The sequence below is a fragment of the Canis lupus genome, chromosome 17 (assembly GCF_048164855.1).
Source record: "Canis lupus baileyi chromosome 17, mCanLup2.hap1, whole genome shotgun sequence".
Taxonomy (NCBI): domain Eukaryota; kingdom Metazoa; phylum Chordata; class Mammalia; order Carnivora; family Canidae; genus Canis; species Canis lupus.
In genome coordinates, this window is record NC_132854.1 from 28,291,727 (window position 1) to 28,306,782 (window position 15,056).

General features: G+C 36.1%; 1 long non-coding RNA gene across 1 annotated transcript in view; it reads right to left on the reverse strand.

Moving 5' to 3' along the window:
- The window catches only part of LOC140608354 (uncharacterized), a 78,580-nt gene that overhangs the window by 16,318 nt on the left and 47,206 nt on the right, over positions 1–15,056 (reverse strand). Inside the window, exons 2-3 of the long non-coding RNA XR_012010366.1 lie at positions 14,720–14,812; positions 10,587–10,731 (exon numbers count right to left, since the gene is read on the reverse strand). This is a non-coding gene — a long non-coding RNA (uncharacterized lncRNA). The remainder of the gene's footprint in view (positions 1–10,586; positions 10,732–14,719; positions 14,813–15,056) is intronic.

The window sequence follows — 15,056 nt, forward strand, 5'->3', positions numbered from 1 at the left end:
GTATATGTTTTGTTACATGATGAGGGGGAATTAAGGTTGCTAAGCAGCTGACCTTAAAATAAGGAAACTATCCTGGATTGCCAAAGTGGATCTGATGAGATTACAGGGCTCCTTTAAATGTAGAAGAGGACCAGAGAAGAAGATGTGACAATGGAAGCAGTGTCAGAGCAGTATGACGTGAGAGAGACTCAACCCACCACTGCAGGCTTTGGACATGGAAGAAGGTACTGCAAGTCAAAGAATGCAAGTAGCTTCTAGAAGCTGGAAAGGACAAGGAAACCAATTCTTTGCTAGAGACTCTAGAAGCCATGCCATGCTGGATTGCAAATTTCTCATCTTCCTAGGAGTCCCCAGAGCTCCTATCTTAAATTCCATGGGATGGAGATAAGCAGAACACCTCTATGATGGAAAGTAAGGCAGCTCTGGCATCATGGAGTTAGACCCAGAGTGAGGCAGAGAAATGCCTGAAAAGAGATCCCAAGGGGCATCTGGGTGGCTCAGTCTGTGAAGCATCTGACTCTTGATTTTGGTCCAGGTTATGATCTCAGGGTTGTGAGATCCAGCCCCGAGTTGGGCTCTGTGCTGCGTGTGGAACCTGATTAAGATTCTCTCTCTCCCTCTACCTTTTCCCTCCCTCTCTCATTCCCTCTCTAAAAGGAGAGAGAGAGAGAGAGAGAGAGAGAGAGAGAGATTCCAAGCCATGATCACAGACTTGTGAAGTTCTCTTTCATCCTCTTGAAAACTTCCAGAGTATTAACCATGACTACTCTTGGCTATGCAGTGAGAACCTGAGCATGCTCAGGAAAAAAAACACTTTGTACCTTCCCCCAAAGAGCAGTGAGGGCCATGGCAGTCAACAGCAGAGAACAGCATGTCTAGCAAAATGCTGATGCCACAAGAGGAATGTGTAGGAGTAAGATGAGGGCAGGGAGGGGGAAGAGGGTGGCATTCCTGTGCATTTTTTAGATGTTCTTAGAGAAAAAGCTGGGTGTAATATATGACAATACTCATCTGGGATCAGCCTCAAGTGATCATAATTTGGTTCAAGCAATAACTATATAAGATTTCTGACTCACAGTAATGAACAAAAATATGAAAGAAAAAAATTAAGTAAATTTAACTAAGCTCAAAAATGACATGGACAAAATGAACCTGAAACAGAATAAGCTGGAATTGAGGAACACATGAAGAAGTCAATGCCAAGCAATGTAGCCATAAACCAATAATCTGAAAATTAATTATTGATTCTTAGGCACGTCAAGGACCTAAGCAGACATTTTGATAGCAGCCGCCCTTTGAATATTCAGACATAGATCCACACAAGTAGACATATATGGCAGACATGGCATTAATAGTCACTGAGAACTTTTAAATAAACTGCTGGGACAATATTTTTCTATGTGGGAAAATGTAAATTAAAACACTACTTCACACTGTATAAAAAATTAAGTTTGAAGTGAATTTAACCTATGAATGCAAAAAGCTGAAATTTAAATCTTTTAGAAGAAAATATAGGACAATATTGAATATGATGTTGGGCTAGAAAAAGATTTCCTAGACACAAATTTCATAAAAGCACAAAGATCAGAGGAAAGTATTGATAACTTTTTTTTAAAAGATTTTATTTATTTATTCATGAAAGACACAGAGAGAGAGGGGCAGAGACATAGGCAGAGAGAGAAGCAGACTCCATGCAAGGAAGCTGATGTGGGACTCAATCCTGGGACTCCAGGATCATACCCTGGGCCGAAGGCAGATGCTCAACCGCTAAGCCATCCAGGAGTCCCTATTGATAACTTTGATAGCATTGAAACAAAAATATCTTGAACAGCAAAATAAGCTACCAGTAAAATGTAAAAATAATAATTGTGAAAAAATAATTCTTAGCATAAAAATGAATATAAGGAATACATAAAACAACCAAAAAAGATAAAATGGACAAAGTTTTGAATAGCTATAATTCTTATAAATAAAAAGTTGATTATATATGGAGAGAGAATATGTATATTCAAAAGTCATAAATAATCAGGCCCATACATAGGGAAATAATAAGAAGATGCAATCTTTCAAATTGGCAACATGTTAAGCCTACCAATATCAAATGTTGTCAAGAATATTTGAAAATGGTAATTCTCAAAAGTTTATCGCTTAGAATAGAAACTGTTATAATTACTTTGTTGTTGTTGTTGTTATAATTACTCCACTTCTAGGAATAGAACTCTCCACTATATCCCTACCCTCCCAAAAAACCCTTGGTATGTACAAATAATTTTTACAATGATAATGATTTACTCACAAAATTATAAATTACTTAAATATTCATCAACAGTAGAATAAATTAAACAATCTGAACTATAAAATAAGTACAATATTACAAAGTGGGGATAAATGAAGTAGAACTGTATCTATTAAATGTACATTAAAAAATAGGCTACAGTAAGATATACAAATCTATTCATATAAAACTTTAAAACCTGCAAAGCATTGCTTTTAGGTATATGTCCACATAATAATAAAACCCAAGAACAAACGTGAGGAATCAGAAACATAGTCTGAAGGAAATATTTTTTTATTTTTTAATTTTTTAAAGATTTTATTTATTTATTTATTCTACAGAGACACAAAGAGGCAAAGACATAGGCAGAGGGAGAAGCAGGCTCCCTACAGGGAGCCCAGTGTGGGACTCAATCCCAAGACCCTGGCATCATGACCTGATCCGAAGGTAGATGCTCAACCACTGAGCCTCCCAGGTGCCCCTGAGATTGGCATTCGAGAAGACTCTTCTTAGGGGCTCAAAGGTTGCTTTATATATGAAATAGTCCATGATTTAGCACTATGTTCTTGGCAGTATGTTCCTCTCAAAAACCTAGCAGGCTTATGATCTGTTGGCCTTGAAGCAAATATTTTTAAATGTTAAGGTTTGTTAAAGCCAAATAGTGAGTTTACAAGTATTTGTTAAATATATCTCTAGAATACCTTTTTTCCCAGTATGTCATAATTTTGAAGTTCAATAGAAAAAACAAAATAAAGATGACTTTACTTTGGCTCATTGATTAGTATATTTTAGATGCATGAGGCAGGAAGAGTACTGAAAAGGACTACATCTCATAGATAGGACAGCCTTGTGTCAATTACTCATATTATTAAGAACATTAAGAAATCATTTTTTAAAAGATTATTTATTTATTTATTCATGAGAGACACAGAGAGAGAGGCAGAGACATAGGCAGAGGGAGAAGTAGGCTCCATGCAGGGAGCCTGATGTGGGACTTGATCCAGGGACTCTGGAATCACACCCTGAGCAAAGGCAGACGCTCAACCACTGAGTCACCCAAGCTCCCAAGAAATCATTTAAGTGAAATATCAATCATATGACTAATTTTTCATTCAAAAGAACAATGATTTTGAAAGTCTTTGGGACAACTCAGGCTCACCAAAATCATAATTTTATAAACTGAACAAACGTAAGCTCCTATAAATCAGCATTGAGAGAGTGTTCAGTAAATAAGATTGAATTCTATTATGGTTTCATGCTTCATGGGCTTTGAAGAAAGGCTTTTATTTCAGTTTCCATGTTCCTATCCATTTAAAGCAAAACAATTTAAAGTCTTTGTTGCAAATCTTAATGCCAGACTATCAAGAGGACTGATTCAGAGAAAATAAGATTTAACCACAGATGAGTCAATATTTTAAAATGCAATAATAAAATCTGTATTCGTTTTTTTACTTATGCTTTTTGAAAGGACTGTTTAAAAGTGCACATTTTCCTCATATTTAATCTTCTGATTTCCCAGTAAAAAGAAAAATTTATTCTAGAATTATCATCTGTATTGAAAACTTCCAGATAAATAAATTATACTACCTGTTCACTTACTCACTTTTACTGACTCTTTATTTTTTAAGATTTTATTTATTTATTCATGAGAGACACACAGAGAGAAGAGAGGCAGAGAGAGAAGCAGGCCCCATGCAGGGAGCCCGATGCAGGGCTCAATCCTGGGACTCCAGGATCACGCCCTGGGCTGAAGGCAGATGCTTAACCGCTAAGCCACCCACTTACTCACTCTTAACACTTAACATGGCATTTATACAACTTAAACTTATTCAAGAACAAAATTTCAAATTCTATTTTTAGGCCATGTCTGCTACTAGTACTATTATTTTAATCTTATTTGAAATTTTACATTAAATTTTGTATGTAAAACATCCTAAGATGACATGTATGTTCAATATAAAGTGAACAAAGCAAAGAAATATTGGTGACTATTTAAGAAAGAATATATGTACTTATGACATTGAATCTATCAATGAACAAATACTTCCAGGGACCTACTATCTACCCAGGATTGAAAATAATAATAATAAAAGATTTATAATATAACTCTAAGTTAGAGTTCAGGGTGCTAAGCCCAAGTGGTAAAGCCTGGAGTCTTTCTCCATTGCTAATCAAGAAAATGCCAGATTTATTAAAAAAAAAAAAGTTTACATTTCTTGTCTAATCATTGGCATCCCACTTACAGACTTGTGTTGGGCATAAGTTAACAACATAATGCAGCTTTATATCAGGGTGAGAGTAGTTATTACAGTTAGAAGACAAGAAAGGGCACAGATAGTTGTTCAGAGTGGCATGTCTAGAAACAAAGACTGCAAGGAAGGTTCCATTTAAGACCATGAAGGAAGGGCTTCTGTAGGTACTGGAGGTAGAAATGTTTGTTGTGGAATGAACTTCATGCTAACAGTTTCCATCTCAAATATTGTGTAACAAAGCGGGATTATTCTTGAGTCAATATTAGAAAACCTTCATGATTCACCCTGAGAACTGAAGATAACTATTGGTGGTCAGTCCTGACTCTATGAGACATAATCGCTTCATCCGCCTTCATTAGAACCACCATGTCCCTCCTGGCAAACTCATTTCTCTCCATTTAAAAGACACAATGTTATCATTGGCAGAATTATTGATGACCAAAAGAAAAAAAAAATACAACTCACAGGAAAGCCCAAATAGACTGACCACTCATTCAGTCCAGCAGCAACACTGAATGGTGCTCCAGTCATTGGCACAGGAGAGATTTTAGAGATGGCCCAAAGTCAAGGAAAGATAATGAAGAATGCAGTTCAACTCTCATGCTCAAAAGAACTCAAGTATAGAGAAAAGTACATAATATAATAGGCACACAGGTTAAACAGATATCATATTTTGCTGTATTTGAGTTAGAGCTGTCTCATTAAAAACAAAAACAAAAACAAAAAACCAACCAACAAACAAACAAACAAACAAAAAAACAAACAAAAGCCACAGAGTTCAAGCCCCTTCCAAACCCTTCACTGCTATTAATTTTCAGTATTCCAATACGGTCTGTGTACTAGCCATGCATGTATTCATGTGTATCCTACCCATAATTCTTCTTTTCACATATTTTAATTACATATTAGAATCAGTAAATGAAATAACAATTGTCTGAAATAAGAAACATGGGTTTCTTAAAAAAACATAAATTTGTTTAAAAGAAGGAGGAAAAGGAGAGGAAAGAGGAAGGAAGAAAATATCTTTGGATAATTGATACATTGGTGGGTAGTTTCTGGGCATAATTGAAAATGTGTCCATTTTAGAGGCCTACTAAAACATCTAAGCCTCAGAATTCTTCTAAGAGCTATTTTAGGTCTCCAAACAGAAGAGATATTGAAAGAGAGAGAAGAAATAAGGATTTTTTTTTGTTGAGAAAGGAGATAGAAGAAAGCTTTAAATTTCAAGGTTTTGGAAGGACCTTATTAGAAGTTTGAAGTTTAGTTATACATTCTTTGAAACTAACTGCAAACTTTGGGAAACAGGTAGGTCAACTTGATATCAATGTAAACTTTATGGAAGCAATTCTAGCAAATCAAAAGGTGTTCAGAATGCTTTGAGTTCATACTACAGTATTCAGTCCAAATCAGACCCAAGCCCCAGGGACTGAAGAGCAGAGAAAAGAGAAAAGTCATCCTCTAGGAAAAATATCTGCATGGCAAAGGGCTAATGCCAACAAAAGTAAAGTCCCACTGAAGAGAGTTATTCAGTAAATCCCTCCCTTAATCATGCCTTTGAGTGACCTCACACAACCATGTCATTTAAATGTCATGATGAATAAGAGAGTGAATATACTGAACCAAAGTATTTCATTGAGGCACTAAAGTTACTTAGATACTTGGAAATGATATGATACTGTGCATGTTGATAGGCTACCATTACATTTACTAGGATACTGCTTATCAAAGAATCAATTACTTGAGCAAGGAGGGCAAATATGAACAAAAACTATAAACCTGAATTAGTAAACCTATTTTTGTATTGCACATTAAAGTCCAAGATATATTTCTTCTTTATCAGAAAGATTGTTATCCCAAGTAGTAGAGTTTGGGTGTGGTTTACTGGTGTGCTCTTTTCTGGGCTCGACAAACATCTGTAGATGAAGATTTTCTTGAACATTTTAGTTGGCATTATCGGCTCAGATGTGTCCACCTCAAATTCATATGCTGAAGTCTTAATCCCCAGAATGTCAGAATGTGACTGTATTTGAAGAGAGGGTCATTAAATTGGTAGTTAAGATAGTGTCGTTGGGGTGGGCCCTAATCCAATATGACCAATGTCGTTCTAAGAAGAGAATAGGATATGTATGCAGATGTGAGGACACAGGGATATGGTCATTTACAAAGTGAGGAGAGAGGCCTGAGAAGAAATTGACCCTGCCACACCTTGATCTCAGATTTCTAGCCTCCAGAACTGTAAGAAAATAGATTTCTGTTATTGAAACTATCTGGTCTGGGTTACTTCATTATGGCAGCCTTTACAAACTAACACAGTTAGTATCTACTACCTTTAGGTTTCATGTTTTGTGGCCACTTAGCCATCCTACAAGTCAGTTACAGACCAATGCATCTTCTTTCTGTGTGTTAGTAACAATGTCATGAATCTAGAAAAGTTATAATCTGTGTTTATTAAGGGGTAAAACAGTATTTTAATTAGAAGACTCTCCAAGATAGCCAGAAATACACACTAACTTCTAACACTAAATTCTAGTTCTTCCTTCAATCCTCAAAAAGGGGTGATTGGAATAAATGAAAAAAAAAATCCTATACCTAATATTAACCCTGTTTCACTTGGTCATTGATAAGAAATAATATAGATTCACTCTAGGTAATAGCTCTTTTTGAAATTACCACCTGTTTTATCTGTAGTTGGTTGGTTTATTTGTTGTTTGTTTTAACCAGGTACAGAATTACCCACAAAATAATTTTTAACTGACTGATAAAGGAATAACTCATTATAAATCATATTATTTACAAAGTCATTCTTAGAACATTCTTAGGAAGGGTTAATTTGACATCTCATTATTGAGCACTTACTGCATGCTCTGGCATTCTCTTGTAAGTGCTGGAGATATTATATTGAGCAAAATAAGCTTACCCCATGAAGCTTAAACTGTAGTAGAGAAGATATACAGTTAGCCACTGTCCTGCTATGAGCACTTAAGGGCATCAGTTTACTTGATTGTGGAGTCTAGGGCAGAGGTCAGCAAACTTCTTTTTTTTTAAAGGGCCAGATGGGAAATATTTGAGGCTTTGGTGCTACACAGAAATATCACAACTACTTGACTTTGTCATTACATAGCAAAAGTGGCCATAAACAATGTGTAAACAAAAGATTTTATTTATGGGCACTGAATTTAGAATTTCTTATACTTTTCATATATCATGAAATGTTTACCTTTTGATCCTTTTTTCCAACTATTTAAAAATGTAAAACTCATTTTTCGCTGAAGGTCACAGTGAGGGCAAAGAGAAGATCTTGTGAGGAAGGAGAACCTGATCTGAGAGCCAGGGACAAACCAAACCAGACAAAGGCAGAGTCGATGGGGTAGGGGACTGGAGTGCTCTCCAGGGTGACTTGCAATGAGGAGTGATAGAAAACTGTGAAGAGAGTTCACCCTTTGTTGAAGCTGTCTACCCTTGATACAAGCAGCCCAGAGGATACATAACAAGGAGAAATTTTTCTCTCTCTCAAATCACACAACATATGTGAGCACCTACTCTGCCTACCAGGAAGACTGGACTGACTCTTTATATAAACTGTGTGTAATTATCACTTTACTCCCTTTGCCTGAAGGCCTGTGAAGGCAGCAAATGATTCTCTTATTCTCTTGCTTCTTTGGTGAAGCAATCATGTGAGTGCAGGAAAAAAAAAATGAGATCACAAGTGTGTGTTTATTTAGCTATGCTTTGACAGTAAGTTCTAGATGTTCTTATCTCCAGTGGTATAGCTTTTGTGTGATTGTATGTGATATTGGACAACTCCCTTCACTTCCTGTACACATCCATTTGTACTCGCTAAGTAAAAATAACACTTACCATCAAACCTAACCATAATGGCTCTTAGTGGCTCTTAGAGAATGTAAAATATGTTGTCATGCACATCACAATAAAATAAAATTTCAGAGCAATTAGATGAATACATATCTAAGATCAAACATTAATACTAATCCAAAGACTATGTAATTAATCCAAATTCTGACTTTTAAACAATTTACTGGGTGTGTTATTACACATCTTAAAAAAAGATAGAGTTTTCACTATTTGGCTGCTGCTCAGATAGACATGTTTAGATATTTTAGAAAGGAAGCTATAGTTTTGTTTCATTTTTTTAACTGCTGTGGAAAAGAAAGTACATTTATTTACTTTATAGTAGCATTCAATTTTAGTCAGTATCAAATTTATTCTATGTGCTAAAATGTAATGATAACCTGGCAAAAATAGAGAGCATATGTTTGGCTCAGGGTTCAATACTTGAATGGAGATGAGGCAAAAAGTTTTTCCCTGGTAACCAAACCAGCACTGTGTGCCTGTCATGCTAATATACTGCAGTCACTAAGGTGTTAACGTGCTATCAAGGGTTTGAATCCACATCGGTTAGTAAATAAATAAATAAAACAGCCCTTCTGCTCATTAGGAAACCATCCAAATCCAGGGAGAGAGAATCAAGTTCCTAATTTATGAGTCAGCCACTTAAAAAAAAGGAAAAAAAGGTAAAGCTAACACAGTCGTTCTTGCAGCCTTCCCCACACCTATCTTTCTGGAAAAATAAATTCCTGCTTATTCGGAATCACTACCAGTAAGTTCTATTACACTGGCAGATGTAGGAAAAATAAGTTTCCCTGGGACTTCAAACATGAGACTGAAGAAATGATTATGGCAAATTGTTGTCCCTAATTAATTAAGATGATTTATATGACACGCTGTGTAATTGAAAAATGCAAAGTAAAAAAAGTCCCAGTGGTAAAGGAGATTCATATTCAAGCTAGATGGCATAAAACTGGAAGAATAGGCTCCATTAATGAGTCCTCCAAGTCAGCCTTCAATTTAGTCTTCATTGTTGGCAACCTATTGATCAGTGGATAGTGATTTACCAGAAAATTATGGACCACAATAATGAAATTCTACAACAAAAATTCTCAGATTGGACGTCATGCTGTTGACCACAAGACAGTTGAGAAGACGCAATCTCTTTTGCTTTTAATTCTCAAAAGCAAGCGTTTGTTTTATGGGTTTAAACTTCCCCATTAAAATAACTTTTTATTCTAATCTCATTGTCTCTTTTGCTCCTTGTTCCCTTCACCTCCCCCGCTGCCCCCTCCAATTTCGAGCCACTCTGGTCTCCTGGCATTGTTCTGACATTTGCTTGGCAGAACATAAAACAACAAATATGTTCAATTTGAGTGGTTTCCTGCAATGTTATTCTATCAAACTGGCAATTTCCGAAAGGATTTAGAAAGGAGCGTACAATTCCTCAGACACCGGGGAGGTCCGACAGGGATTGCCAAAGCAGTCCATGCTTCTAGTGCGTCCTAATATCTAAGCATAGAAAAACATCCCTTTTTCTTAGGTTTATTTTTTACCTTAACATCAAGCAGACTTCAGACACCATCTAAGTGGCCTGAGAGCACTATATTTAGCTCCTCCAAACTCAAAGGAGTTTAGGATATTTTGGTATGCGTGGCGCATGGAGACACTTTTTTTTTTTTTCTAGCAGTCATGTAAGGTAATGAAATGTTAATCAAGATGTTTAAATTATATCTAATGGACTGATGGCCTCACATAAGAACCAGATGTAAAATTCACTAAAACAAGTTCCATTTATTCCCTATATAGTCATTTCCCGCTCCCCTATCCAGCATCTGACATTTCCAAGATGGTGGCAGATTTGGAAATTTTATGATTTGATTGTGGTTTGGCTTGGATTCAAATTATAGGATCTGAATTTGACCAAATTAAGCATCTAATGCCTCAGGCAGAACAGTGCATGCCTATGTCAATGGTGGCAAGATGTACTATTGCACTAACTTGAGATAATCTCACAAATTCTTAGGGTTCATGATAGTATACTTCATGCCCATGAAATGTCCAGGCCCTAAAACCATAATAAGTTATTATAGCTTGCCATGTATTACTATTTCGGCTCTTGGAAGGCTGAAATCTTCTGACTTAGCAGCATGGAGTTCCTGTTGGTCAATTTATTTGTGTTCACCAACGTGTATGGCAAGCAAGTCGCTTACCTGCAGTTCGCAAAAGCAGCTTAAGTGCCGAGTAGCTGTGACCCGTGTGACTCCTCTTGTACTCTGCTGTAGTTGGCTGCATTCACTCTGCCGTTCCATGTCAGATTTTGGCACTAGGTTGAAAGATGCTCCAGTGTATGTCTGGCTTTAAAACCAGAGAAATGACCTTACGGATTCCTGCTCAGAGGATTTTTGAATATACAAGCTTTTACATTTTTATCTTTGATAAAAACCCATCTCGTTTTATTCTCTTTACACAGACCATCTACTATTATGAAAGTCAGTAAGCACAGGGACTTCCAAAATAACCTTTAGGCTTCGTGCAGTGTGACAGCATGGCCTTTTGGCAAAACATCCTGGCACTGATCATTGCCCTAAATAATGCATTATCAACAGTGGTAAAACCCTTGGCTCTAGAAGGGCCCCTCTAAGTTTGTCCTCTCCTAAACTTCTGAAGCCTTGGTGCTACTGGAGCAGACAGAGAGAAAGCTACTGTGCCTTACAGCATCAACCTCCAATTGTCCTCTCCTACATGATTCCCAAGTCCAGTATTTCTTGGAGCTAAGAGGAAGTCTCCAAATAAAATGTATTTCAGGAGAAAGTTGCAGAAGAGGATTCAGTTCTCTGGGGTCTGCTTGGCAGCTACATGCCCTTGAATAAGTCATGCAACCTCTCAAGTCTTCTATTTATTTAAGTAAGAAGTTACAGTCCAAGATTTAAAAACAGAAACAGTGACTGGATTCATATGCCGAAAACTGAAAAAATATTAAGTTAATAGCATAAATATTGTTGAAATGCAGAGAGTAGTCAGCTTAAGTTGTTTAATCATTCCCTCAAATATGAATGATATTCTCCTTGCTTCTGTGATAATTTTACAGCAATCACTTTACTGTATGCATGTTAATCCAAAGATTATACTGGGTGTTTGGGTCTTCACCTCTGCTTTTGGTATGAACTATACCCTAAGGCCTGTGTACTCTGAACAACTCATTTAAGTGCTCTGGGATTCAATGGTTTCTCTACCATTAAATACAGGAAGGAGAGGCACCCGGGTGGCTCAGTCAGTTAAGTGGCTGCCTTTGGCTTGAGTAATGACCCAGGAATCCGGTGATTGAGCTCTGCATCAGGGGCTCTGTGCTCAATGGGGAATCTGCTTCTCCCTCTCCTCCCGCCATTCCCCCCACTCATGTGCCTATGCACACACTCTCTCTCTCAAATAGATAAAATCTTAAAAAAAAAAAGCAAGATAGGAAGGAAAGATTGATTTTATAATTTCTATAAATAGAAATAGAAAGTCTTTCATTCTATAAGTAAGTCCTACCCCCATCATGGTGTCTGGGAAAGTCAATGAAGTAAACATAAGATAAGTAGGAGCTGAGCTTTCTCTTTGGTGTGGCACAAGTTTGCCTCAAAACTGGAAATGGGAAGTCTTCAGATTAGATAACAGGAAAACAAGTTATTGTATATCTAGTCTTTCCTTAAGGTTTGCACGTTCAGTTATTAACTACCACGTAAGTCATCTCCCTACTAGAGGACTTTAGTTGTCAAATACATGGCTGCTGACATTCAGTCTATCCTGAAGTGGCTGGCCTTTTAAGAATGTCTCTTTGCTGCATTCAGTATCGAACTGTCCAACTTCACTCAGCACTAGCTGACTTGCCTTGGTCGCTGTCAGAATCTCTGTAACAGATAGAGGTTATTCCCTGGTCTAAGAAAAAAGATACAATAACCAAACCGTTTTGCTACATTAGACCATTTCATTTGGCATATTCCATGCTGCCTCCATTTCACCCACCCCCGTGCCTCCTCTTGGAACCCTTACATATTATTTAAAGATGAGGAGTGAGGTGAAGGTTGGTCTTTTCTTGGTCCAATGGCAGGCAGCTGACAAGCCAGCCTAATAGCTACACTTAGGAAATCAGATAACATCCTTGTAACAGGGGCTAGAGGCTTCAAGTCTGCAGTTTTATTAGACCCTCAAATTGTGTCCCAGTTACAATATCCCTGGTTTGTGTTTTATGCATCTTAAATTCATCCCAAAACTTTAATAAGAAAAGCATGCTTTTATTAAAACAATATTGAAATTACCTATCCTTTCATATGTTTATTTTTTTAGAATCTCTGAGTTTGATCTTTGTAAAGAAAAGGTCTTGTTTCATTTTTTATATGAAACACAAGAAATATTATATATTTGAAGCCTACAGTATAAAATGATTCACATTTTAAATAAATTGATTTTCAGAAAATATTTAAAATGGAGCATTTGTAACTGGATTTTCAGAGTAAATAGTTTTCAAATATTGGAAGTATCATATATATTTGAATATACATATAAATATATTTGTATATGTGTCTTTTTTCAGCAGAAAAAAATGCTGGATTGTTTTAATCAAGGATTTGAATCAATAAACTTGGGAAATTAAGATCATAATTATAACATTCTCACAAAATTGCCCTCTCATTTAGAGAAAAATAACTTTTCTTAAACTTTTCTATTTGTCAAGAGGCTTGTCTTAAAATTGAATGTGCATAGTTCAGTGATTAAAGTATAGCTTTTTTTATCTTAAAGTTGATCATTAGTATCAAAAGTTAGCAAAGAATAATAAAATAAACAATATTTCCTGAATCCTATACATTTTCAAATGTCTATGATACATTGGTAAGCAATGTATACTCAGTGATAGTACCTATCATATAGACATTTTGTCAACAATGTCCTCAATTAAATTGTATACTTAGGAGTTTATGGTTCACAGAAATCCGTCCTGATTAACCTACCTGTGTTTAAAAAAAAAAAAAAAAAAAAATTCTCAATAGGGCTAAAAACCATTAATGTACAAAATGTCATTTCTTTCAAAATTTTATTATGGTAAGAGCTATCTGATTCAAAAATAACATCTGGCCTTCTGATTCAAATTTTGTCAATCTTTGTTTTGGAATCAAATTTGAGTTGTAAGATTTATTATGAATCCTTTCAGACAGCAAAAAATTGTGAGTGCTTAAACATGCAGGAGAAAGTAGAAATAGGATAAATATATAAATTCTTCCCAATATGATTGAAGACTGAAAGTGTGTATAAAACATCATAATTGTTAAATAATACAGTCCTTTAAATGACAGATCTGAAGATCTAAGAATCATTTACCCTCCTATTATTAATCTAGTTTCATTCATTTAGGCAAATCCATTTCTTGAGGCCCTTCTATTTGTTAAGCCCAATGCTGGATACTTTGGATACACAGAAGTGGGGACTTCTTCTTCTCTCTGGGAAGTTACAATAATTGTAACAGTATGAGTCAAAAATAGAGTTACAAAGAGACTAAAATAGTGGCCATACCGGGAAAATAGAAGCAATGAACCATAGTGTTTGAGAATGTGAATCTGGAGCCCAACCACATGGGCTCATCTCCCAGTTCTGTCACTTTTTACCTGTCTTACTAATTGCTCTACGCCTCATCTGCAAAACTGAGAATGATGATAACAACAGTGGTCTCATAGGGTATTAATGATGAGAAGATGAATTATTATTTATAAAATACTTTGAATCATACCTGGCACATATTAAACAGAATGCAAGTGTTCCCTGTGTTTGGGAAAATGGTTAAATGAAATTATTTTGAGCTCTGTGTTTCATTTTTTTCATGGCGAAGAAAGAACCATGTTATCCAGACCAGGTACTTACTCCTAGTACCTAAGAATCTGCACATAAAAGAGGAATCTTCCATTTAGCCCAGAAATCCTACATGTGGCAATACCAGGTGGAATTTTGTTGATGAAAATCAGATTGCTTTCAGTTTTATAACTATACAAATGTTCCTTCCATAAGCAACTTTCTAAATTCTTGGACTCTAATTTTAAAAATAGACACTGAAGGAGAGAAAATGTTAATCGATGCTTATGGAAATGTTTATAGAACATGGACGATGTCTATACACTCTTTGCAGGACTAGCTGCTAAGAAATGACTACAGAATCAGATCAGCTCCTCTGAGTTAATATTGCAGCTATATCAAAAAATGCAACACCCACCTTCCCAAGATTGGTTAACTCTCCAACACCAAAATGGTCTTTGTATAAATCAAAGCAATAAAACTAAGTGAGAAATTCTGAGTGCTAGGTAAACTCCAAGCTCACCTCTTATCCAGAATTCATCCTGGGTGCAGTTGCATGTCTTGTTCCTTAGGGCCCTTTGGTGGCCTTTAGAGAATTTCTCTGCAGAAAGCAATGCTGGAAGGAAAGAACAACACTTTAGAATATTGAAGAACAATATTCTCTACTTTCCCTTGTGGTTCTCATGTTTTCATTACAACTTTACAATAAAGGAATCTGCTTTATCTTATCTTTAGTTGTAACATCTAGAGATTTACTATTTTCAAAGTTAAAACCTAAGATGGCTCTAATATTACCTACTAGATAAATTTCAAACAGGACTGGATATTATATGGGGTTCTCCTGAATATAGACATCCTTC